This window comes from Accipiter gentilis, chromosome 18 (genome assembly GCF_929443795.1).
Source record: "Accipiter gentilis chromosome 18, bAccGen1.1, whole genome shotgun sequence".
NCBI classification, from domain to species: Eukaryota; Metazoa; Chordata; class Aves; order Accipitriformes; family Accipitridae; genus Astur; species Astur gentilis.
This window is the reverse complement of record NC_064897.1, coordinates 6,720,473-6,745,965: the sequence shown is the minus strand read 5'-3', so window position 1 is coordinate 6,745,965 and position 25,493 is coordinate 6,720,473. Positions and strand designations below refer to the sequence as shown.

General features: G+C 42.5%; 1 protein-coding gene across 4 annotated transcripts in view; it reads left to right on the top strand.

Moving 5' to 3' along the window:
- LOC126047603 (potassium voltage-gated channel subfamily A member 5-like) overlaps positions 1 to 15,456 on the top strand; it is a 31,285-nt gene extending 15,829 nt beyond the window's left edge. The window contains exons 1-3 of one of the 4 annotated variants that reach the window (XR_007508620.1): positions 11,799 to 12,012; positions 12,297 to 12,427; positions 14,761 to 15,456. The gene's annotated coding sequence lies outside the window, so the exon portion shown is untranslated. Of the gene's footprint in view, positions 1 to 6,228; positions 6,328 to 9,826; positions 9,940 to 11,798; positions 12,013 to 12,296; positions 12,428 to 14,760 lie in introns of those variants that run through there. The other 3 variants (XM_049821429.1, XM_049821431.1, XM_049821430.1) reach the window with 3 other exon arrangements.
- Positions 15,457 to 25,493: the final 10,037 nt, after the last annotated feature.

Sequence of the window (25,493 nt, the reverse complement as noted above, 5' to 3'; positions counted from 1 at the left end):
GGATGCACTACCACTGCTGGCTGAGAACAGATTGGCTATGTCTATATCCAGGGCTACAGCCGGCTCCCGCTGAGTTCCTGGCTCTGTTGAGTTTGGATCTCAGTGGGAGCCTGGAGCCAGGAGCTGGTGCTTTTCACTGAGGGAAAACAGTGCTCAAGCGAGCGGCAGGGCCTTGCAGCTCCAGCTGAGCTCCGTGCTGAGCCCAGTCTGCTGACTGGTAGCATCTTGCCTCCGTGAGAAGCGGAATCTGCTGAGTTGCCCTGTGGGTCAGTACTTAACGGGAGCAGGGGCAAAAAAAATACTTGGGCTATGGCGGGCGTATGGCACGTAGCCGTCCCACCGCTCTGCCCCGATGAATCCCCGGGATGCTCGTTTGCAGCGCGGTCTTGCATCGTTCTCCCAACACTACCTCTTTTTTGCAGAGGCAGCGGTCTCTTCCTCATCGTCACCTCTCTTCTGTTTGCCTTGCGCTCGCCCGTCGACAAGGCTGAGCGGACGCGGAGCGCGTATTCTGGCCTTGGCTGGGCTCCCGGGGCCGGCCGGTATTTGGGGATGGCTCCCCACACAAGGACGCTGTGGCTTAGTGGTGGCCTTAGCAGGAGGTTTAGATACAGCTATTTTCACACATTGTTTGCTGGTGGGATTGCTCGGTAACTGCCGCGTGGAGCAGCACAGAAATAGATTATATCAGCTTTACAGAAAACAGTATGTCGAACTGATCTGGGTTCATTCTGATTCATTCTGGAGAAGGGTTTGGTGGTTTCTAAGGGAAACAAAGTTCTTTTAGTCACTTTTTTGTTCATCCCTAACTTTTGAGCTTGTTGGCTGTTTTCAACCAAGTTTGGCAAAAGGACACCAGCTGTGCAGCAAATAATTTTTTTTTTTTACAACTTTGTAAAGGTAGCTGACTTCATGGGGGAAAGAAAGACCTGAATTAATACCGCTTGTCTTAGGGAAAAGCTGTGGCATTAGCTCTCCTAAATTGTTGCTCTATCAAAACAGGAAAGATACAGTGAATGAAAGACACGCTATCAACCTGCGTATGTTCGCAGGCTTCTTCTCGGAAGTGTAGCAAATACTGACTAGATGGGATTTATAGAATAACAGTGAGAAGCAGAGTTGTGCTTAGAAATAAGGCAAGTAGTGGTTTACATACTGAGACAGAGTTCCTTCCTTCCTTCTAGCAGTACTTTCGGAACATTTTTCAGGCTTCTAACGTGTTCTGAAGTCTGTTGTAATTGGGCGGGGGAGGGCAGGGGGGAGAAAGCCCTCCTGATTTTAGTGCGTTTGGGGTCAGGCGCATCATAGCCCATCTCATGCCATCCTGGTGTTTTCAAGTTGGGGAAACAAAACGTTGAAATTAAAGCTCTGCATTGCAGTGGTGAGCTTGGAGGGGTAAGAGGGAGGGAGGGAAGAGTTTAGAAGAAGACTAGATCTTTACTACTGGACTTTAAATAGACTGGGTTGAAGTAGATTGGTTTGCATGCCCCTTAGGAGCCCTGCATGGCAGCAGTATTACCTGCAGCTCCTTTATTTCCTGGAGCTGAGTAATAGCTCATCCTATTTGCTTTTCTAAGCATAAGGCACTCTGCAAAGAGTTGGTTGATTCTTCCCTACTCACTAACCAACTATCCATACTTATTATGCCCACCGGTGGCATTTGCTGTGGGACTTTCTGGTGTGATTTGAGAATGGACAGGAAGAAAAGCAAAGCGTATTACTATGGCGTGTTTAAGACTGGACCTGAAAAGCATAACTGAGCTCTAAACGACTCCAAGATCACATAGTGCTGGGGTGCAGAGGAGAGGGCACATCTCCTGAGGGCTTAATGCCTTAATTTTAAGGACGATGTGGTCACACTTTTTGCCCACATGTTTTGCAGCCATAAACTAAAATGAAACTGTGAGGTACACCTAGCCAAAAATAACTGTCCTTTTACTGCTCTCTAGTAGGATAGCTGTTAGGTGCGCTTTTCTGTGTTATCTGCAAATATGTTTATTGCTCTAATTGCTGGACTTTACTCTCCTGGTCTAGCCAAGGCAGTCTGTTTTATTTACATTCTTATACTCTGTTCATCACCAGTTCTGTGGATGAGACCCTTCCAAGAATGCTATAAGAAATGTGGCTAAATGGCCCTCGTGTATTGGTTCTCTCAGCCTCTCCTCATGAGAGCTATGAGCAGTGAAGCAGCTGGGGTTTTTAAAAAGAAAATATAGATACCTATGTATTAGCAATATGTGATTTCTGAGGAGAAACTACGTCTTGGAGTTTGTTCTTTATCCTCCAGACTTTGGCCCTATCCCGAAGGAAGTGTGATTTCCTGGTCCCTTACGGTAGGAGGTTTTGCTGTGCTTGAGGAAGAAATTCACTTGCTGTAACTATCAACTTGGAGCTCTTAGCTGATTTTTTTTAACACCTTGGGCCAAAGTTCTGTTTCCTCAGGGTTCAATTCTAGGGCAGTTCTGTTCAATATATTTATCAATGCTCTGGATGCAGGAGTTGAATTCACCATTACCAAGTTTGCTGGTGATAACAAACTGGGAGGTGCTGGTGACTCTCTGGAGGGACAAGAGGCCTTGCAGAGGGATCTGGACAGATTAAAGCATTGGGCAATCATCAGTGAGATTAAATTTAACGAGAACAAATGCCGGATTGGGGAGCAGCCCTGCAGAAAGGGGTCTGGAGGGCTGGTCGGCACCAGGCTCAGTGTGAGCCAGCAGTGCGTGCCCTGGCAGCCGAGAGGGCAAACCCCATCCTGGGGGGATCCAACACAGCCTGACCAGCCGGTCAGAAGAGGGGATTATCCCGCTGTATTCAGCGCTGGTGCGGCCCCACCTGGAGTACTGTGCGCAGTTCTGGGCCCCACCATGTCAGAAGGATGTGAAGGTCCTTGAATGCGTCCAGAGGAGGGCAACCAAGCTGGTGACGGGGCTGGAAGGCATGTCCTGTGAGGAGCGGCCGAGGACTCTGGGTTTGTCTGGTTTGGAGAAAAGGAGGCAGAGGGGCGACCTCATTGCTCCCTACAGCTTCCCGAGGAGGGGACGTGGAGAGGGAGGTGCTGAGCTCTTCTCCCTGGGATCCAGTGAGAGGACGCCTGGGAATGGTTCAAAGCTGCGTCAGGGAGGTTCAGACTTGACGTTGGGAAACGTTTCTTGATTGAGAGGGTGGTCAAACCCTGGAACAGGCTTCCTAGAGAGGGGGTCGATGCCCCCTGCCTGTCGGTGTTTAAGAGGCATTTGGACAATGCCCTTACCAACATGCTTTAACTTTTGGTCAGCCCTGAAGTGCTCAGGCAGTTGGACTAGAAGATCACTGTAGGTCCTTTACAACTGAAAATTTTCTTATTTTCTATTTTTTGTTTTTCTATTTTATTTTCTAAAGTTATGGATCACCCTGGAGGCAGGGCAGTTAAACTTGATTGGTTCACGTACAGACAGATCTGCATGGGGATTAGAAGGCATTTGATCTCCTGCCATTGTTAAGAAAGACTGCAGCATTTTGTCATCAGTATAGCAATGGATTTCTTGTGAAATCTGTTCAAAAACACTGGGACATGCTTACCAGATTGGACACTAGCAATATTTCTAACTTTATACCATGCAAAAAATACAGTATCTCTAGCAAGCCAAAGGTAAACAGGAAGAGCCCCACATGTGAAATCTGATTTTAAAATTCATCTTATGGTGCTGTGAAGTCTGACTCATGATTGTTGAATATTCAGCCTATCCTATTCTGTCAAAAAGCAGCTTTATTTTGAATGGTAAGAAATGCTGTAGAAGGGCTGCAGCAGAGGAGCAGAGGCCCAAACATCCTGGCCTTGTAGCCAGTGAGGACTTCCAGGTTCTAGAAAAATCTTCAGTAAAAGTCTTGTGCATAATTTGGTTTCCCTTTATATTCTTTTACCACTGCAAAATAAATCTATCGGTCTGCTGCAAAACAAATAGAACATAATCTGCCATTTTCTCTTGACCGTTTTGAAATAGTCTGCTAGAATAGCCAAAGAATGGCATGCAGGCAGTTTGCAAAATCATTTTGCATGAAGGGATTTCAAAAAGCTTCCCCAAAAGCTACCTACAAGTTATTAACTCACATTTGGGGACCATCTGCCTAGTGGCTTTTCAAAATAATGCTATAAGCACACAGGCTAAAAGCAAGGAATATCTTACAAAAGCATATTTTCCAGAAAAAAATTAAGAAAAGGCAAATCCCCAAATAGTTGAGCCTTACCTTTTGTTATACCCATAGGTGATAAATCATAAGGTATTTGGGAACAGAAGTGTATCTGGGGCATTGCCACAACATATGTGTGTTCTGAGAATCATATTGCAGAATTTTGACCTATTTTGGTGCGGCTACATTTGTTTGAAGAAAGTGCAGTGTATGTGACAGAGACATTACTATGGCTCTTCAGACTTTACAATCAGGAATTTACAGCAATTTTCCTGCTGTAGAGAAAGACCAGGCGTTGGAGATAGGGTTTTTCTAAAGCTATAAGGTTTCACCAACATGAGAATGCTTGGGAAGTGTAATCTGAATGAAAAAAAGCTAGGTCTGAAGTACGATGACTTGAAATAGAGCATACTTCTTTGTGAATAATCACATTTGGAATAAAGGTAATAATAAAGGTAATAATTTGGAATAAAGGTCGTGTGTAACTTAGTCCACTTCAGAATACTAAACTAAATTTAATCTTTATTATTTTAAAGGAGAATGACTGTGCAGGGACTAACCAGAATAAACATGACTTTTCCCTAGGTAGACAATGCCCATTTTTAAAAGTCATCTGAGAAGTCAGGAAAGACACTGAAAGTCATTGGAAAACAGACATGCCATCTCTATAACTTGCTGTACACAAAAAGCACAATTCAACAAGGTGCCGAGCAACATATTTTAGGTGCTAAATTCCTTTTGTCATCTGTGGGTCTTGAAGGCGATTGGTATCACCCATGATGAAGCACAGATGGCATTGAGAATAACCTGTGCGGCTCAATGGGCAGATATATCATAGCTCTTACCAAATGTCATGGGTATTGAATGAGGAGTAACTTAATCGTAGAAGGCATGAAAAAAACTTTACCATTCTTAGCTGCAAAACACGCTGATGACTGGAACTTGGGCTGGAGAGATGCCTGCTCCACCCTTACTTGATTCAAATTGTGTTTGGACCCTGAAGGCCTGTTCCTCTACTGTAGAATTGAATGGAAATTTTGCAACTGGCTTCAGCACCTGTAGGATCAAATAATACCACTGGTTCTTTCTGTAAACTTTCCCACTGCTGGTTGGACGGAGTAGCAGTTGGTCTGAGCCTTGTTCTGAACTAGTGAGAAAAATCACAGAGAGTGCGCTTTCAGAAAGGGTGGGGGTGAGATAATTATTATTCGCTGACAGCTTGGAGCCTAAATTAGGATTCAGTCTGTTTCTGTGCTCTCTAGAAAGGCATCACATGGCATTATATAAGGCTGGGTGTCACTGTGAGTAGATAATGCTTAACCTGGAAAAAACAGAGCTGCAGAAAGTAGAAGGAATTTGAGGCAAACAGGACTTCTGGACTTGCCTTAAGAAAACTTATCTGAGGGGATTCAAGTAAGGCCCTGTGTAGCATCACAGCATGCCACGCTAGTACTAAGTATTTGAAAAGGTAGCTGGAATAGCCATCTCTTCCATGTTTTTGTTGTCTGTAGTTTATAACTCTGGGTAGTTTGGATATTCTCTTAAGTGTCCTGTCCCTTTGGAATCCAGTTAAGTTTTTGGCCTGTATGATTGCCTGTGTCACTAAGTGCCATAGCTTAATTACGTTTTGTGTAGAAAAGCAATTCCTTTTCCTCTTTTTAAATTTTCTGCTTTATCCATTATTCACCGTCCTTGAATATTTTTTCAGAGAACAAAAAGTCCCAGTCTTATCTGGTTTACCAGGTTCTATGTAGCATACGTTTTGCCCAGTCTTCTTATTTGTACCCTTTATAAGGCAAATAATTCAGTCTTTCCAACAACTTTCAGTCTGACAGTTTGTCGAGGCCCTGGATCATTAGCACATTTCCTATAAGCCGCCTCATCTGTTTTGAGCTCCGGCATCTCAAACTGCACACAGGATCCCAAGAGGGGCTGATCCACTGATTAATGTAAAGACGACGTGATGTTTTCCGCTTCATTCTCTTTTCCACATGCACCCTAGCATCTTTGTAGCTTTGACTGCAGCTTGCGTAGTGATCACAAACCTTCACTTTGCAGGTAATGAAGGCTGTGTCTACTACACCGGTGGTCTTTCTCACTAACTGAAGTACAGCACCGACCTGAAGTGGTGGCAGACAGGTCTCTTCAGTGTTCACTCTGGCAAGTGTCGGGCTGATTCAGATTTAAATGCTAATGTTGAACATTTGGGCTAGGGTTTTTTTAAACGGTTTGTATAGACATACCCAGAGGTGCTCAAGCCCTTTTTCAGATCGTATACAAACATTTAGATCTCTGTAAGACGTATGAGGATTTTTTTCTTTACAAATTACATGGCTGTAAGTTTCACTGGCCATTTTAGTGTGTATTCATCTAGCTCTTTCCTCTTTGTCTGAAGGACCTCAAAATTCCTTTTTGTCCCAACTACTGTAAATAAATTCCGCATTTGCAGGCTACCCTATCTCACTTCTACCTTTCCCGAGAAATAATATATAAAATAAATATGCAATATAAATATTCAGTAATATCTAAATGTAAATATTCAGTGAAAGAAGATCGTTCAGGACCCTTGCCTGGCCTTCTCCCATGATTCCAACAGATGTGTCAGTGACAGTGGACTTTTCGCCTTCCTTGAAGCAGGCGCGGACTTCACAGGAACAAATGACTGCATTGTCTGGAAGACTGTCCTCTGAATATGAACGAGAAGGCTATGACCTGCTGGGATCTAGTTGTGTTGATCCAGTTGTCTCTGTAGATTCTGGGAGGCCAAGCTAGGCTCTTGTGTTAAGAGGAACGACGGTGAATGGTTAAGGACTCCGTTGGGCACTGACTGTGTCCATTAGCCATTCTGAGCACAATAAGCTTATTTCTGAGATGTTCAAGTGTTGTAGTGAAAGTGACACCACGTGTCTTGGCTGTGGGTGCGGGGTTCTCCCCTGAAACGTGCTTTCACCTTTCGCTCTTTTTCAATTTGTGAATGGCCTGGTTCTTTGTACAACCACCAAAGCTGTTAGCGAGGCTGCCTGAATCAAGCTGTCCTGCCAGTTTTGACAGCCTCTGTGAGGCTCGGAGAGAAGAAACAACACCTCCTCCAGGCTCTAGCAGCACCTGTTAAAGTTACACGCTGTCAGACTCAACATTGCCTTGCCAGCCGGAATTTGCCTTTGCAGATAGGCAGCTGGTAGCTGCAGGACCAGGAACCTGACCTGATACTACGTTAGATTAAAGGAGCTGGTATTGTTTCAGCAAACCGTGTGTTTTTGTGATGGGAATGTGCTCCTGGTCTTCATTCCCAGTTCACAGAGAAAAAGGCTGCTCTCACAGAGCCTGTGTAGAAGCTGGAACAGAGGAAAAGTGATGCCTCAGAAAGGTGGCTGTCATATTGGTCAACGTATCAGGGCTGGTCTCATTAAACTGCATACGTGGAAATGAAAGAGCTAATCTAACCTTTACCATAGCAGTCAAAGTGTGCAGTTTAGGTAACTGCCAGTATCTCTCTTCAAACCAACAATCCTGGTGCGTATGCAGTTGAGGATACTTGGCTGTGCTGCTGACTTCACGGGGGTCAGAACCGAGCTCAGTCTTCTGTTTTAGACAGAGCACAGTGCAAGGAGAGGATACTGATCTTTCACAATAACTTAAAAATTAATCCAGTTGCCACAGCATCAGGTAATTTCTTAGGAAAGTTTGTTAGACTTTTCAATATCAATACTGGGTTTCAGAGGTATATTTTGCTGAATTACTCTTTTGATAAAACCCCTTAGTAAGCAAGTCTGTTTGCTCTCCATCTGGTGCTGATCTTACTTAAAATACAGTGAGATTGGCAACTAATTTGTTCATGGACAGAATAAGTATAAAAGTTGCATAAATCAGTTAATAGTGGTAAGTCCAAAACTTACTTGTAGTTTCTTGAAAAAACAAACTATGAACCTTTCCTCTTAGGAGAGAAACTCTCTGTAAGATGGAGAAATACCTCACACGCTTCTGTTGCCGAAATACCGAGTAGTGATGTTTGGGTTTTACAGATTCCTTTCCTGTTAATTCTTGTTCCAAATATAGTACTGTACTTGTCTTGAAACTGGTTATGCTTCAAGTTCAAGGCAAAATTCTTGCACTTTAAAGATTCAGTTTTATCTTTAAGGCTTTAATGTTGCATCGATAACTTTAGGTGCTTTCCAATGATGCACTGAGCAAGGAACTAACATCCTTCTTTGTTGTTTTCAGTGCCAGTTAACATTTATATCCAATGGTGGACCTCCATTTGCCATGAAGTTGCAGTTACAGGGGATGCAGCGTACAGATGTTAGGTAATTAGATCAATGCTATCCGGAAATTGTCATGTTTATATATATTTTAGGATTTAGTTTACCTTCTAGGTCCCAACTCCTTCTTCAGAAGCACTAAAAGAAAATCATGCTAGTTTTATTTTTTACCAGAATCCCTACTAAAAATCTGGTTTAAAATGAGTATGGGAAATTCACTAGCAGATAAGGATGAAACTTCCCAGGCATGGGATTAAAATGGGATGAGTTTGGAAGAGAATAGTACATGCATGGCTTTATGGCTTAACAGTGACAAAAGACATTTTTCCAGGTAAGGATGTAAATATCCAAACTAGAAGCCTGTGTTGACACACACCAACAGTCACAGAATCAGGGCTTCACTGACCTTCTCATTGAATGGTCAGGAAGGGGGAGTGGGTTGGTCTTGATGTCTCAGGCTATCAGAGGTGCATGAAAACTCCTGAAGGCTTGAAGTAGTGAGAAAAAACTGTAGGTGGCTCTATTTGATAGCCAGTTGACCAAAGTCATTTACAACCCACATTAAAGTTCACTGTGTACTGTATTCCCCATCCAGTAATTCCTGTTTTCCTTTCTCCATCAACTCCAACCATATGGTTTTTCATGCGAGATGAGAGGAGGATAGCACACCTCATCGGCATGAGAGACTCAGGTCTCTAATCAACATTAGACACTCAAGTTCATGTTCGTCATCGGAATACTGCCAACTTGGGGTTTGAACAGGCTCTTTAGAATTCCAAGAGGATATCTGCTAAAGGGTTGGATTTCTACTGTTGCACTCTTTTTGTTTTTTTTTTTTTCCCCAACCAATCCCGTCCAGTGCCTAACATGTATCGAAGAATCCTGTAGGCAAAACTTCATTCAGTCTCCTGGCTGCTGCGTCTGGGAATGTGGCAAAACAGAAATCCTCCCTTTTAATTTCTCTTTTGTGATCTTCTGCTGTATGTTTGATAGTGTTCACTGTTATCTTGTGAAGCCACATCGAGTGAGACCATTCTTTGCATTGTTTTAGTTAGCAACGTGCTTAGTCTGGTCCAGAAAAAAATTGTACAGTTACCATCCAGGATATGTGGTCTTTCAGCCTACAGTGCCCTTCTGGCCCATCAGCCACGTACAAGCGGCTATCACAAAGAGGTGTTTCAAGACCAGCCTGCTCGAGCTTGTAGGAACTGTGAGTTACTGTCTGCTAGAGGTGGTAAAGAGCCCATCTCCCATCTGACTGAGAAAACCTTTCCCAGAGAACTCTAAATTGAAACAGGCATGTTTCCATGAAAAGTGTCTCTTCTGAGGACCTAACATCCTCCAAAGAAAACGATTTACTAAAAAAGTCCCTTGCTTTGCTCTATCCTATGTACTAGTTGACTACAAGTGAGCGCAATGGACTGTGCCCTGGCATCTTCCTTTCGTTGTGCTTGGAGGAGGCGAGTGGGACGAAGTGCAGGGACCCAGTACCAACCTCATGTGAATGGAGAACTCCTCTTTACAAGTGGTTTCCCAGCTCTTCAGGGCAATTGCTTTCCTGGCCTTTTGTGGCTCTCAGATGATAAGACAAAGCTGAAAAGTAAGATGTTGTAAAACTCCTATTTAATTCATACAGTCAGCTTAGAACAGCTGCAGACAAATACAGGTTCAAGACAAGAAACTGCAGCTCAGGACAAACATTACTCTAAAGGACTGCTGATATGAGTTTGACAAGCAAAAACTTGTTGTTTAAGTCAGTAGTACCAAGGAGCCTGACTATTGAACAAAAAGCTCACAGCTGTTCGCAGCAGGATGCTGCTGCTTTAACAAGATTTTCTCTGGCTGCTCCAATTCCCTTCAGTCTTTTTTTTTTTTTTTTTTTTTGGTAATCATCTTTCAAATTGCAGCAGCATTTGTTGTCCTGAGGTGCTGACTCTAGTGAAAGAGATTCTAGTGGAAGCTTCTACTGCAGTTTGCACAGGCTTCATTTCAGGTCACTAATCACATCCTCCTCAGGCTTTCCTCCGGCTCTTGCATTGATTGTCCTCCAGCTGGAGGAATTGTCTGAAATGACATGACTGGTGTGTTGAGGTCACATTTCTAGATTGAGGGTGGACTGAGGGAAGCTTCTGCCCTTTGGATTCAGGGAAGACCTGACATTTGAACGTGGTGTGGATGTGCAAGCCTTCAGTCTTCCTTCCCTATAATGCACGTCTGCTGCCCTCCAGGCAGTCAGTTACATTGGGAATGGACAAGAAGAGAGAGCAGAGGATGTGATGGGTGACTTGAGCTGGCATCTGGATGCTGAGCAGCAAAGTGTCTCTGCTGGATTAGGCTACTGCACCACCGAAAGACTCATGGACTATTCTCTGAGTCACCATCAGCAATCCATATGAAGGACTTGAGGTGACGGGGTGGGAAGTTTGTCCCAAGGCAAATTTGGATAACAAAACAGTCATAGAAAGAAAACATGCTTTATGTTTTCCAGCGTTACCTGTATAACCAGATGTGACAGAGCGGAAAAGCAGGAGGCCAGGGGATCTAAAAGCATGAGATGAAGGGCTAGTTGAAATCCTTTGGTACATTTTTCTGTGAAAGCTGGAATAACACAACAGAGCATGAATGATCCTTCTGCTAAACTTACTCCAGAGCCAAGCTGACTCCTACCTGCCATCTCAGCAAAAAGGCAGATTACTTTGGCTAGATACACACTAAGGTCCTTGGAGAGCTCATTGCTGCAGTACCTACGTGAGAGGAATCTTGCTACTGAGTGGAATTCTCATCCCTAAGTTAGACTTTTATTCTTTCCTCACATAAATGCCTTTTTTGGCAAGATGTAGATATTCTGTGGACAAGGCTTCTTTGACTCCTTCCAATGAAGTTCATTTTTTAAAGTGACAGGGCAAAAAAGGAGAAAACATGACCTTCTAGCCTGAGATTTACTAATTATTTTCTGGTAAGGATACTTTTTGAAGGATGATATGGTGTCCAGTTGCTGATTCAAATGGTGTTGAAGTACTCCCTCTAGCCTAGGGACTATTTGCTTGTTCATATAAAGAGTGAACCCTCTGTGATCTTGGCTTCTGGCTGGTTAGAAAATGCCCTCAGGAAGATGGAGATGAAAGTTCAGCTACAGGAATAAAGGAGGGAATTGGGATTCTTGAGCGAGGGCTCTTAACACTCAGCTAGGAGGTAAGAGAAAATAATTATGCTTCCTCTGATCACCCTAATTTCTGGGATGTGGTAGAACTTAGGTTCCTAACTAGTGAACACCATGCTACTTCTGGGTTTAAACAGAGGACGGAGCCTAGGCACCTGGGAAACTGAGTCAACTAAGAAGTATGAGTGCAGCGTTATACAACAGCAGACTGAACTGGGATTTTGATGTTCTACATTTTGGATCACAGTAGGTATCCATCCAATTAGTAAGGATTTAAGTATCTAATTCCTCTTGTGACCTGGCCTTCCCATCCCACATCATGTAACTGTGCTTTGGCCTCATGAAGCATAGATCCTTGATGGTCTGTCTAGTGTGGCATGGAAGACCGTATCCCTGAGGTGATAAAAGTTAATGAAGAAATGTGTAAGCAACAGCTCTTTTACTGCTGTTGAATTTCATCAACCTGTCTCACAAGGGCCCTTTATCACCTCACAGGGTGAGTCCTGTAACTTTCCTAAAGGCTTGGGCAGTGTCAGCTTTCCACGTGACTACCTGCGACTTGGAACACTTTCGCCGCCTCATATCCAAGTGCTGAGGAAGAGCTGCAGCCCTCACAAATACTGAAGACAGTTTGCTAAAGAGGCTGCAATAGTCAGAGCAGTGATGCGATAAATCAGTAAGTGATGTTGTCTCTTTTTGTTTTTCAGAGCGACCTGGAGCTCATGCCGTAGCGCTAGTCTCCAGATGGCTTTCCGCGGCATCGTCTTCCGTAACACACCAGTGAGCCACGAGACTGAGACAGGAATTCCAGTGTGGGGAGGGTGTGAGTCATGAGATGGTGAGTGAAAGAAACAGCAGGATAAAAATAACAGAGCACAGTACGATGCAGAATATTAATCTCTCACCCTGTGTTATCCTAGCTTGTATTACATACGCTACTATGTTATACCGTAGATGCTCTACTGCTCAGAACAGATCTCTCTATGCTACTCTGAAAGATTATGGCTCAGGATGCCAGATTGCAGGGACTTCTAAGACTTGTGCCTTTAAGTTGGCTGAAAATTCTTAATCAAGAAGTTCCTGCAATAAAAAATATGTAATCAGACAGTATCAAAATGCCACTTCTGCAACATTCGTATTTTTTATAGTTTATATGAAAACATCAAGTTCAGTTAATTTAACAACAAGTGAATAAATTTATTTATTCAAAAATTAAAATTATCTCTCTTTTAAAGTCACTCTTTTTCCAACCTTCCTTTTTTTTCTTCTTCCTTCAGGAGGAGAAAAGAAAGAAGTATAAAAATACCATGAAAAACTGACACAAAAATCAGCTTTGATTCTAGCTAACATGACTCAGTAGAAAAAAAGTAGAAAAAGTAGAATCAGTAAAATCAGAAGAAAAGCCAGGTATTTTATTTTGAAATGTGAATCCCTATTTTTCTACTCAAATCTGCCATTCTGTCCTGGCTGAGCTTCGTTCTGAGATCACTCACAACAAAATCGGGAGCACTTCTAGGGAGCTATTGTTTTCAGCTCAGCTAGTTTGAAGTATTTGAGTAAAGCATCTAACCCAGTCACCTTGACATCTCCTATAATCACTGGAGCAAGACAGTGATCTTCAGAGAGCTATTCAGAGCTTAGGAAGCCTATTACCATGTTATTTTTCAATTCAGTCAGGAATCTGGGCATCATAAAGACAGCAGGAGCTTTTCCTTTAACTTCAAAGGGTGCCAGCTCTGGCACTGAGTCTTCACTGCAGATTAACACATAGACAGCTCTTTTGATAGAGACTGTCTTTGTTATTTGGGAGTGGGAAGAAATGTTTATTTTATTTCACACAGATTCAGTTCAAAATCTTTCAAATGGATTTCACTTTGTTGGGTGTTTTTTAATGTAAGTCACCTTTGGGCTTTGTCAGGACTGTGGAAAACTTTGTCAAAACTGGGGAACATAGAAAAAAACTGACGGGACAACCTTCTGTGACAAGCAGCGAGGTGGCTGTGTGGTCCCTGTGCTGTAGCGCTCCGAATGTGAAGAACCAACCTTTGCAGGGCTCTCCCTCCTCTTTGCCCTCTCAGGCCTGCCTGATGAAGTGAAGCATTTGCACACACACTGTAAAAAGATGCTGCTTAATCATGATCGATTTAAGGTCACTTGATTTAAGGCAGGCGTGTGTGTAAAGTAGTATGGTTTAGGTCAGAATACTCTGTGCTCCCTTTCAGACCCTGTTGAAACCAATTTCTTTGATTCCACTAAGTTGAAACGACTTTGAAATATCCCTTTTTTAATTCTTAATATTTTTCTATTTTCTCTTACAAAGTCTGCCTGGGAAGCTACTTGGCAATATCTTTTCTGGTTTTTAAACACTGCTCTTAAGCAATCTTCTGTTATTTTTTACGTTTATATTTCCATCTATTTAACTTATTCTTGTATATCTAGTCTCTTTATTTTCCAATACGTAAAGAAAAAAACACTTATTTTTGAAGTTATACAAAAATGGAAGTCATTGTAATCATGATTTGATATCCTTGGAACACATTTTATTTACTATTCAATAGCAACTGTTTTTATTAGGACATTGTTTGAACGTAACTTTAAGCCCAATAAAGTTCCAGGGCTAATCTCCTGGGAGAGGATATTTATGGTCCCTGTTTTCAGAGAGGGAGAGTGGAAGTAGAAAAAGGCTTAAGTATTTAGGCCTCGGTTCAACTCTGAAGTCAGGGGAAATCTGTCCATTGCAAATAGACTTTTGAGCCGTTGAAGTAGTTAGTTGCATGTGCAAATGCCCAGCACGAAGGAGTTGTTGCATCCAGTGTACTCATCACGAGCAGAAACATAGGCCTCGGATTGTGTATATTACTGCAGGGGAACTGACCTATTTTTCTGGAGAGAAAAAAACCTACCATAAAAATCTAATTTGCAAGAACTGTAAGAGTGTAAACAATACTGTTTTTCTCTAGGATGTTTGGTTATGCAAACAAATTGATGAAGAAGACATTTCCAGCAGGAAAGCCACTGATGGTGCTCGGTGTCACTCAATTAATATTAACGCCCTTGAAAGGAAAGTGAAATAATGGTGCATCTTTCACTCGGTTCTAAGCCATAATTCTGTATCCAGTGTGGAGCCTAATGATTTGCCCTTGATATTTACTGTAGCTTTTTGCATTACAGAAGTCTGATTGCTTTCCTCCTGCGGACACCGACCGTTAGGAAAACACTGCTGCAGAGACTGAAACCAAACCCATTTATTCCTTGTTCTCAAGACATCTTGGGTTAGAAGTTGCTGAAAAATTTTCTCCTGGATAAATGACTGTGATGTCCCCATCAAGTATACTTTCTCAGTGAGTTGGATTTCTTCATTCAAATTGCTGCAAATCTGTTCTGTGTAGAGGTTTCTCTCATAGAGGAATTGTTCAGCACCACAGAAGGAGTGTGCAGGGGTCCCGTAAGAGTTTAAATGCTTTGAACTCGCTCCCAGGCACAAGACGACTTTACTGCTTGAGGTTTTGTTTGGAAATAAATGAGTTCTTGTCATAGATTGGGCATCTTCTACCATGGTTCTTATATGTCAAAATATCTCATCATTCTGGAATAAGAGTCACGTATTTGTTCTTTTTCTTTTATTGGCATTCATCTTTGTTTATTTATTTTGTATTCTTGAGATGTGTTGCATCTCTGGAGTTTGTATTTCTACTTTTAACATAAAAATGCTGTACATACAAATCTAGAATGCATCTGAAGATTAGTCTAATTTTTCATGTGACTTTGACTTGAACATTTTTCTGTTTATGTTTATATTGCTATTTCAAGAATGTGCATTACCTGTATTCTTTATGCCTTTTTCCCATCTATAACTCAATAAAATTATGTCCCATTCTGCAGAACCTTGTAACATGTGCATATCAGTGATACCAGTTTTTGAATAATAATGACTAATAACTGTAAATGGGTTAATCTATATCTAATCTATTTCTATCTGTCACAGCCTGAATTTCTTCTGATGTGGGATGTGAGATGGTGAAAAAATTACCAGTGAGCGGTAAGCTTAGCTCAGGAATAATTCTTCATAAGGCTATTTGAACTTGAAAAGTAGATTTTTTTCTGTTCCCTGACGGCGTATGTTCTTTATTTCAGTTCTCACCATGGCTAACTTTAGAACTGGTATTAGTCATGTAAGTCAATGGGGCGTTACCCCTTTCATCAGGCTGCACGTGTCTTTTATGTCCCTACAGCTCAGGGATACAGAAATGACTGCAATATGTCCTTTGTCACAGAATATGCAAGTTTCTAAGGAGTGCTAGCTTAACCTTTCAGAGCTCCCAGCCGTTGTATGATTAAGAAGGAATATAGCCCAGGAGATCTGTCACTGGCCTGGAACAGCAAAGGCTTGGGTTATGTTGAAAGGTCTACCATGAGTTTTCTGTGGGAGAAAAGGTGTATTAGGTGAGTTCCAAGCCTATGGCTCTCATTGGAAGCTAACAAATACTATTTTGAGTACAACACCTAACATTTCTGTGAGAATCCACATCCTGCTGACTTTTTCACGGACCCCACATTTGAGGCAGAGCACAGACAAAACCAATGTCTTCTGATGAACGGCCGTTCAGTGAATGAGCCTAGCGAGCACCAAAGCAGCAGATCCAAGGGATGGCGGTTGTTTTGCTCCACCTTTCGAAGTTAAGGCAAAAGAGAAAGCTCTGAGAAGTTTGTGTGAGGACAGTGCTTTCCTGTGCTACTTTTTGAACCGAATGCTGTAGGACCTGGCTCTTCCTTTTCAGTCTGTAAGGCAAATTCTCATCTGGCATGTACTAGCCTAATTTCTTTGACATTAGCGGAGCTCTTCTTATTTATACCCACTGAAAACCTAAGAGCTTAGCTGCATTTAAATGAAACTTGTTTATATGAAGCACAACCTTTTTAAAGGAATTTGTTACTTTTTTTATCCTCTCCAGTAAGGAAAAGAAAAGAGTAACTTGACCTGGGGAATCTGTGGGCTGATGCAAGCCTTAGGCCTTTAACTGTTGGATCTTCACCCTCGCCATGTGGATAGTCAAGTTCTTTACAACTCCCTTGATTTTCTGTGCTTCTCTTTTGTAGTGGGTAGATCTAGCGAGGTGCTCAATTCTGTGCTTAAGTGTAGCCCTAGATGACATGAACAGACTGCATAAATGCACAAATGGAAGCAGGACTGAGGCTTTTTGAGTGCCTGGAAATAGGCTTTGATCTTAGAGTGAACTTGTCAAACTTCTGTGGGCTATGAGCGTTCACAGACATTAAAATCCCTCAGAGCAAGGACGTGAAACCTTCTAATGTCTCTTCTGCTTTGTGGAGATTCTGCTTTTCTTGGCATATTTGTTAGAAGATGTTCACTGCCAGGAGAAACTTGAGGCCATTGTACGACAGTAGCTTTTTACTGCTGTAATATTCCTTTGGGTCTCCAAAGTTTAGTGAAGTCAATGGGAAATTTTTTATCAGTTTCAGCGTGCTGGGAACATATCTTTGCTGCAAGTAAGACTCCTTCAAATACAGTTACTTGAAAGCATTCAGAGAGGGAAAGACATTCCTCATCCTTGTCCGTTTAATGCTGTATGCCAAGCCTGTGTTCAGGATTTTAAATCGTATAAATTGAAAAGTGCCCCATTTAAATAGAATAAAGTCTGAACCAATTCAGTCTGCTACTCTGTAGGATGGTTGCCACAGGGAAAAGGCAATAGGACCTCCAAGGAGATGTTGGAGGACTGTGAGAGATGACAGTAGTCATGATGACAGGTAACTAGTCTGGCTCTATAGACTTACATACACCAAGACATATCTTCCTCACTGCGCTGTTGACTGCAATTGTATTTTCTCCTGTATGCCAGAATGACAGCTTCTGAGTCCTGTTACATCTTGGAGATATAGTATGCACATCTAGACATCTCCAATCAGTAACAAGATATATTCATGTAAACAAACAGCTGGGGCTGGCTTATAATTAGGGTTACTAGTTATAGGACATCTTCTTTCATTTAGGTGAACAACTGCTGCTGTTCTGCCAAAAGCATGTTCATCAATTTCTTTCTAACTTCTCCTTGTCATCATTAGAGGATAGAAAGCAAGTTTTGATCTCCTGGAGGAACTTGTTTGCATTCGCAATTTGCTTTTATTAGGTATGGCCGATGGCCTTTCTTTTTATTACCTTTCTTGCTCCATTATTCTCATAAACACGGCTTACAGTCTCCACTGTTCACTGTTCTCACAATCCAAAGATAATGCTTCTCTTTATAATTCAGTTACTACAGTAACTTTTGCAGAATTCTGACAAACGCATGGAATTGCAACATATGCACAGTAAAAAAACCCAGGACTTTCTGTCTACTTCTTGTTATGGTAAAGCCAGCAGATCAGAGCCTGGATAGAAATCTTGAAAAAGAAACATTTATCTTAGGGTGCAGCCCTTATTTCAGGAAGTCCCCTAAAATTGATTGACTGGGGCCAGGAGGATATGGTCTGATTCTAACATTCCTCCTCAAGTGTCTGCCATAGGATGAGTGGATTTTGTTTTGCTCTAGTACGGAATTTCTTGTTCAAGGGAGAAACTGGTAAAGGGATTCAAGCAAAGCATAATGACAAAATGATAACAATTTGAAGAATCATAATCTTAGCTATGTGGGCTGCTCCAGTAGGGGCTGTACGTCTAGATGCATCAATATTTCCACGGTAGACTTGAAAGCTTGCAACGTTGCATGCTGGGATCAAAGCACATAGATAGGTAGCTGAACTGGGTTTACTCATTCTTTGAGAATTAGGAAGTTCTGAGGATGATTTCCACTCTGGGCCAGGATGAAAAGCTAAACCAGCAAATAGGTTCATGATTTTAAAAGCTTATATTTCAGACTGGATGAATCAAATCACTTTGATTCTATTAATCAGCTTTTACTTTACAATAAAAATTCAGTTTGGGTGAAAACATCTTCAACCTGAAAAATGGAGTTTGCTTAGAAATTGACTCTGTCCCTAACCAGCTCCTAGCCCTGTGCTTGGGCTCTGTGCCTATAATTACAGGAGAAAAGTCCAAGGTGGGCAGGAAACACAGCAGAAAAGTCTCCTAATAAGAAGAAAGGTGATAGACGCAAGTCCACAGAGGTGAATGCGGTGCAAAGACCTGGCTACGATAGGATGTTTAATCATAGGATTCAGATCTATAGACTTGTGAGCGTGTCTGCAGCAAAGAAACCTCGCAGAGCACGTGCCCGCAATATGCCCAGCTGAATCGGCTGCCAACACTCTACTGAACACCGAGTTCATTCATTATTATTGCTGGGTTTTTAGGAGGCAAGATGAGCAAAATCAACATCAATCTCCAACAGATGGGACTAGAGAAGGGCAGCTGCAGGCATACGGTGCACTACATAAGGCATGCAAGCGCACGTGGAATCCTCTGCCCCCGGAGCCCTGGCATTTCCGTTACACAGGCAGTAGGGAAATGCAATTATCTGAATTAACCGTCACTCCACAAATCCCTTTACTTTGTGCTGCCCAGTTGGAAAAATAGGCAGGACTCGGGGAACGCTCTGTACAGAGATGCAATTTGTCACGTGGCAGCAAGGGCAGCGGTGAAAGAGCGTATTACTGCCTACGTGAGATGAGCAAGGGCATTCCTGTGAGCCTCCTGCCTGCCTTTTCTTTTTTGTTCTTGGTATCTCATTTTATTTTTTACCTTTGGGGCTGAAAAGCTGGTAAATAAGATTACAGCACAGGCATGCAGAAAATAAAATACAGCGGAAACATGTGTAAACAAGATTACTAGGCCAAAACAGTGCCTCTCAGCACGTTAATTGCACTGTGGGGGATGTACAGCTGGGGCAGGCCCTGAGGTGTTTTTTGCCTGGGTACAGCAGATGTGGGCAGAAAATACTAACGCAGTGCTCTTGGGAGAGCTCCTCTTGTGCCTGTTCATTGGGTGTAGACAAAATGAGGGTGGGAAGGAAGCATAAGGAGTTTGATTTATTTGGTTGGGTTTTTTATTATTATTCTTTTCCCTCACCCCAGCCCCCTTGAAATCACGTTGGATTGCCACAACTTTAAAAGGATCTCAGCTGTTATTTCACTGTCTCTCACGTGTGTAACCACATACGCTTTCTCTCTCTATAGGCCACAAGGATAGGACATTAGGAGTCGCCTTGGGACGAGAAATCCGATAATGACCAAACGTAGTTTATTGATGATATGGAGGGGATACTTTTGGGTGGGTTGGTTGTTGTTGATTTAAAATTCTTGAGGTTGTCGATACAGCCCCTGTCTGCCCAGTCAGGTAACCTGTCCTTAGTATGGTCTGAAGTGCCACAAACACTTATCTTCGAGAGCTCTACACGAGGAAGGGGCCACAGGAGAATAAAATCACCTTGTGTTTAAAAAAACCAAAACCACATCACGACGAACCTTCCACCTTTCTGCTTGCTGGCAGGATCTCTGCTCCCTCCCACGCAGCCCCAGCTGGAGAGCCTTTATTTGCAGCAAAAGCTGCTCTGCTTGTGCCAGTCTCTTTCCACTCACTGCTCCTGCTCATAGGCAGCAGCAGCAGCCCTCTTTTCTGGCTCCAGAGGGGTACCCCGCTTATGTAATTTGCAGAAGGAAAAGGAGGAAAACATTTATTTGGTGCTAGACGGAGTCGGGGTGATCTTCCCAGCTGCAGAGATTAACAGGTGTGGTTGGGCAGTGAGCATCCTACTTCACTTGCAGGCTGGAGTAAATCTGTCTCACCCATGAAGTCAAGGCGGAGGAGCTCTGTGCTCATGTGCTTCTGGGTTTAAAAATGCCTTCCGGGCTATAGTTGAAGCTGGTGTTTTGAGTGAAGCTGAATTAATGCGTTATGAGGATGCTGGCCGTGTGGGAGCTTTGTTGCATGTGACTGGCAAAATCTGGTGTCCTTTGGCAGCGGAAGGATCAGCGCTGCCGCAGAGGGGTCCTCTAGTGAGAATGACCCCTTATTCCCCTCTCTGTCAACCAGGGGAAGGAGAGACTCTTGCTGAACCATGCCAAGTCCTGGCTGAGTCAAGGGCCCTTAGTTTCTATCCCTAGCGAGTAAAGCTTTAAGTAGCTTCTGGGAAGAAAAGGGAGTAGAAGGCAGGAATTAATTTTCCTCTGGTAACCCTGGGGTCTGCCCCATTCCCACCCATCAGTGAAATGCATGCTGGTGTGGAAGTTAGAAACAGATGTGTGCTCCCCTAGTTAATGAAGTGTGAGTGACTGCTGCTCTTCTCGCTTAGGAAGCACAGCAGAGCGCTTGCTTTTGTGCCACAGGCAAGCCTCCAGTCCGAACGGCGACTCTGAAGCTTCAGTAAGGCTGCTAGAGAAGAAGTGTCAAGGAATGAGCTGAGCAGCCTTTGGGAACTGAAGGGGTGTCAGCAGCTTCACTGCTATTTATATGTAGCTAAGATCTATTGTATAAATGGATCACAGCTATCATTCCTCAGCTGCATAGAGGTTACAGAGCTCTGGGAAGGATAACCAGTAACTGGGATTAACTTAAACAAGATCACTCACTGAAAGAAGAAATGCAAAATGCCATTTTGAGAAGAGCATGCTCCTAAAGTGTAAAAAAGATGGAAAGCTGACCACATTGCCAGGTATCTCTTATTTACTTTCCTGTGAACTCACCAAAGTACTTGGAAACCTGTTTTTCTTCACATAGTTCTGTGATTCACCTTTTTGTAGAGCTGGAGGTTTTAATGACTTATTAACATGGATTGTTGGGTAACTGTGTGGTAAGAGGGTTATTGTAGCCATTTTGAAAGAGCTTTAAGGTTTTAGAAGTTGACCAGATATGAGTGACAGAAAAAGACGCATCTGACTTAGGTGGGCAGGGGCATTTCATGCTATTGACTTACAAATAGAAGCTCCCCCAAGCTTTACAATCTTCTGCAAGAGTTTGGAGCTGAGATATCCGTACAAACAACTCACTGGAGAGTCACAAACAAGCCTGTAGGAAAAAAAATCCCATCTGTCAGTGGAGAATTCTCACACAACAACCTGATTACGCTGTTTGCTAGAATTCGTTACCCTGATATCCCATGAATTTCTTTCAGCTCTCTCTCATGTTGTCTTTACAGCTCAGGCTGAAAGGCAAATAGCATGTAAGAGCAAACCCTTTCCTATCTGACTACAAGAAAGAATTGCCTCTGTTCAGCGGTGCATCATGAGAAGGGTGTACTACAGAACAAAACTCTCCCATCAGAGCCCTTGCGATGCCATTCTCCATCCTACGCTGTGCATACCTGGGTCCCACTGGCACTGCCTGGCTATGCCGGTGGAGAATTCCCAGGCTCAGCATCCCACCCAGGGGAGCTGCTGGGTTGCTTCGGCTTTGCTTGATTTTTCCGAGCCCTTTGTGTTTCATCAGTGTGACAAAAAAAGCAGTCTGCTTCTGGCATGTATTTGTTACGCAGACGTGGAGGAAAGAATAAAGATCTTTAAATGTTGAGGGACATATTTTTCTCCTTAGCTTTTTCTGGCCTGCTTTGCCAAACTGGCACTCCCAGGTCAGCCTCTCTTGGAAATCTCCACAAATAAAGCCCGTACTGAAAACCTTCAAAATACAAATAACCATAAAGATAATGAGTCCAACAGTTCATAGCTGACCAAACTTTTCTTCACTTAAATTGGGGTTTTGTTAGGCAAGGTTTGGCATCCCAGAAGAGAAAACTCTAATATCTAAATAATTTTAAAATTTATCTTTTTTCTTTTTTTTTTTTTTTTAAGTCTGTTTAAAGCATTTTAATGCACCAGGATGCGGTTTGCAACACACATGTAGAAGCAGCTTTTATCACTTACTGTTGATCATCTAACAGGTTTTCTGTGTGGAGTATGAACAGGAGCTGATGGGAAAAAGAAAGGGACAGGCAACAGTTAATGCTAGTTTTTAAAACTCGTAATCCAGGTTAGTGCAGCTAAGTAAATGTGACAGCTAAAACTCTGGCTTCCCTGACTCTGTCTATATGAATTGCTGGTAAAACAAAATATCTTGCCTTCCACTGAGATGAACACTTAGCCTATTATAGTGGTGTATGTCCTGAAGAACTCCATGGTGAGCATTGCCATTCTCTGGATTTGCACTGGTGCAAGTAAGAATAGAAAATCCTTCTCACAACTTCTTTATGCATGATACAAGGAGATTCCAAGAATAAAATCTAGCTAATTATCTCCTGACCCACCCTCCAAAAAATGAAGCTCAGGCCTAAAAGGGTCTTTACCTTTGTGGTTGTCTAGTTTATAAACTGATCATTTTTATTATGGTTCTCCTAGTGTTCAGGGTAGGCACAAGGGAAAAATCTTTCAAAAGTCATCCTCCTGAGAGCTATAGTCTAAGTAAAAGCAGGAACACATGAAAGAGTGTGGATGGGATATGGGATAATAATAGATTCTTTTACCAAGACTGAAGACCAAGAAGTTGAGATGGCTGATAAGCAGGTGAATCGGGTGAAAATGAGGTAAGAATGTTCTCTTCTTCTCCCCTTGGACACAGAGACATGGTCTATCTATTCTGAAGAAGGTGCTTTGATTAAATTGAAGCTATTTTCAGGCTACTTAACACTTCCCTTTCTCTGTGTAGAAGTAAGCACCAAAGATAGCATGATCTATCTTATCAAATAAATGTACCAAATTCCTAAAGGAACATGTTACTCTAGAGGCTGCTAACAGCCTTGTAAAGAAGATATGAAAGGCTTGGAGAAGAGGGCTTATAGAAGGTTGTACAGTGGGGAAGGAAGTAATAGGGAATAACTGAAAAGAAAAAAAAAGTAATCAAAACCCCCAAAATTCAGTGCAAGGAACTGCACTGCATCATGGGTGTCTCGCATAGAAAGTAGTCAAGTACCCAACCTGTGAATTTCAAAAACAGGCAAATGATGTTTAATACTGCAGTTCACAGACGATGTTACAAGGCCAGCGAGATCCCTTCTCTCAGCTTGTTAACATAAAACCAGTGTGGGCTTGTGGGTGCCTTGAAAGCCAACAAGCAGACTGTTGAATCAGCCTTACCTTTTACTGTATTGATACCAAAGGTGTAAAACAGTTCTTATTGAGCGTATGTGTAAGTATCACAGAATCCCAGGCTTGGTGGTTGGAAGGGTCCTCTGGAGATCTGGAGTTCAGCTTCAAAGCAGGACCCCTGTCACTGGGGGATTAAATCAGCTGCAGGTGCCTCCACCCAGGTCTTGAAAACCTCCGAGGGTGGAGTTTCAGTTGCTCTGCTGGGGCACCTGCTCCAGGGCTGCGTTACTTCTTGGTGAAACACTTCTTGATGACCAGCCTGAACCTCCCAAGAGCTAAGTAGGTAAGGGTTGAAGTGAAAAATCACACCGGATTTCTGTTTCTCTAAACTTTGTTCAATCCTAGGGTTTAAGGCTGCTGTTTCAAACCCTGCAGAAGTTCAGTTTTCCATAGCATCAATCTATTTCAACCTAATTTCCCACCATGCTGCCATAGTAATCACCTTTGTCATGAGGTGCTCTGAGTCAGACAGCATTATGGTCTCTCTGCTTTGTGCTGAAAATGCAGCTTTGCTAGTCACAGAACAACACAGGCAAGAGAAGTGGAAAGGGGGGAAAACTTGCACCAACTAGTATTCCAAAGCCAATCTCTTCAGCACAACTTTCGGAACAAAAGCCCGATGTTCAAGATATCTAGGGCTTCATGGTTATTAGGGAAGGTGTTTCCTAGAAAGGACTTTCTGTGCACAAAGACAAATACAGAAATGCTCATTCATTAGCCTGCATTTTTTTGAGTGAAACCATCTGTTACCTATTTCAAACATACTAGCTTGTGTCAATGAACAAATACTCAGAGCTGTAGCACGCGTGGTGTCTGCCTACCAAAAGGGCTTGCCTAGGTCTCGGTATATATTTAAGGAAGTGCACATCAGCTACCTAGTGCACACTGTCTTGTGATCCTACATCTGCCACAGTAGCCTCCTGGCTTTTAAAATAAAGGCGGCCAACAAGAGCTAACGTGGAGTTGCATACGCAACGCTGGGATTTATCGCAACAGACAGTGTTAGGAGAAAAGTTACAGCTAATGAACTGATCTCAGTGAATTAAAAGGCTGATGCTGACACATCTTTCTTTCATAGCGTGGATTGATGTCATCAGCCTTTTCCTTTCAGTGAAATGCCTGAGTACAAGCGGTATTGGTATCTCTGGATTCTGCTGGTAATATCTCAAGAGAAAAAGCCATAGGATGTACAGAAAGTTTCCATAAATCTATTGTCTCAAGTAGCCATGTTATTGAGAACAGTTTTCATGACATTTTCCTGAAAGAAATTGCAAAAAGCAGCCTCACTCAAGGGCCGCATTACCAATGTAACCACTTTTTAAGAGAGTCTAGAAATAGTGTAAAGACTTCAGCTCTATTCCAACATAAATTTCTGATCTTGAGGCACACCACAGTGTGCGTGACTGAAAACACAAACTGTTTCAGAAAGACTTTCGGCTTTCTCCACGTGTGGATTGATGCATAATAGTTGTTCATAGACAGTCACTTTTTGTATCACTTGGGAAATTCTTGCTTCTCATATTTTGATTTTCCCCCTTATATTTTGTCCCAAATTTAGAACAGAAGTAAAAATACTTAATGAAAGGAATTGAAAGTTTTGAAAGCTCGAACTGAAATGGTTTATAAGCTAGCAATTTGTTTCATAACTGAAATGAGACACAGAGTGCCATGAAAAGAATATATATGAAATTATGGTTACACTTAAGTAATCTTATTTCTATTAAGTGTCACAGAAATCAGGTAAGAAGGTGAAACAAAGCTTACTGTTATGTAGGCTGAAACGCCTCCATTCACCCAAACCATGTTATCCAGCAGAACATTCTTCTGATTTTTTCCACTAGCTCCTTTTCTGCTCAAAATTGCATGACACATCT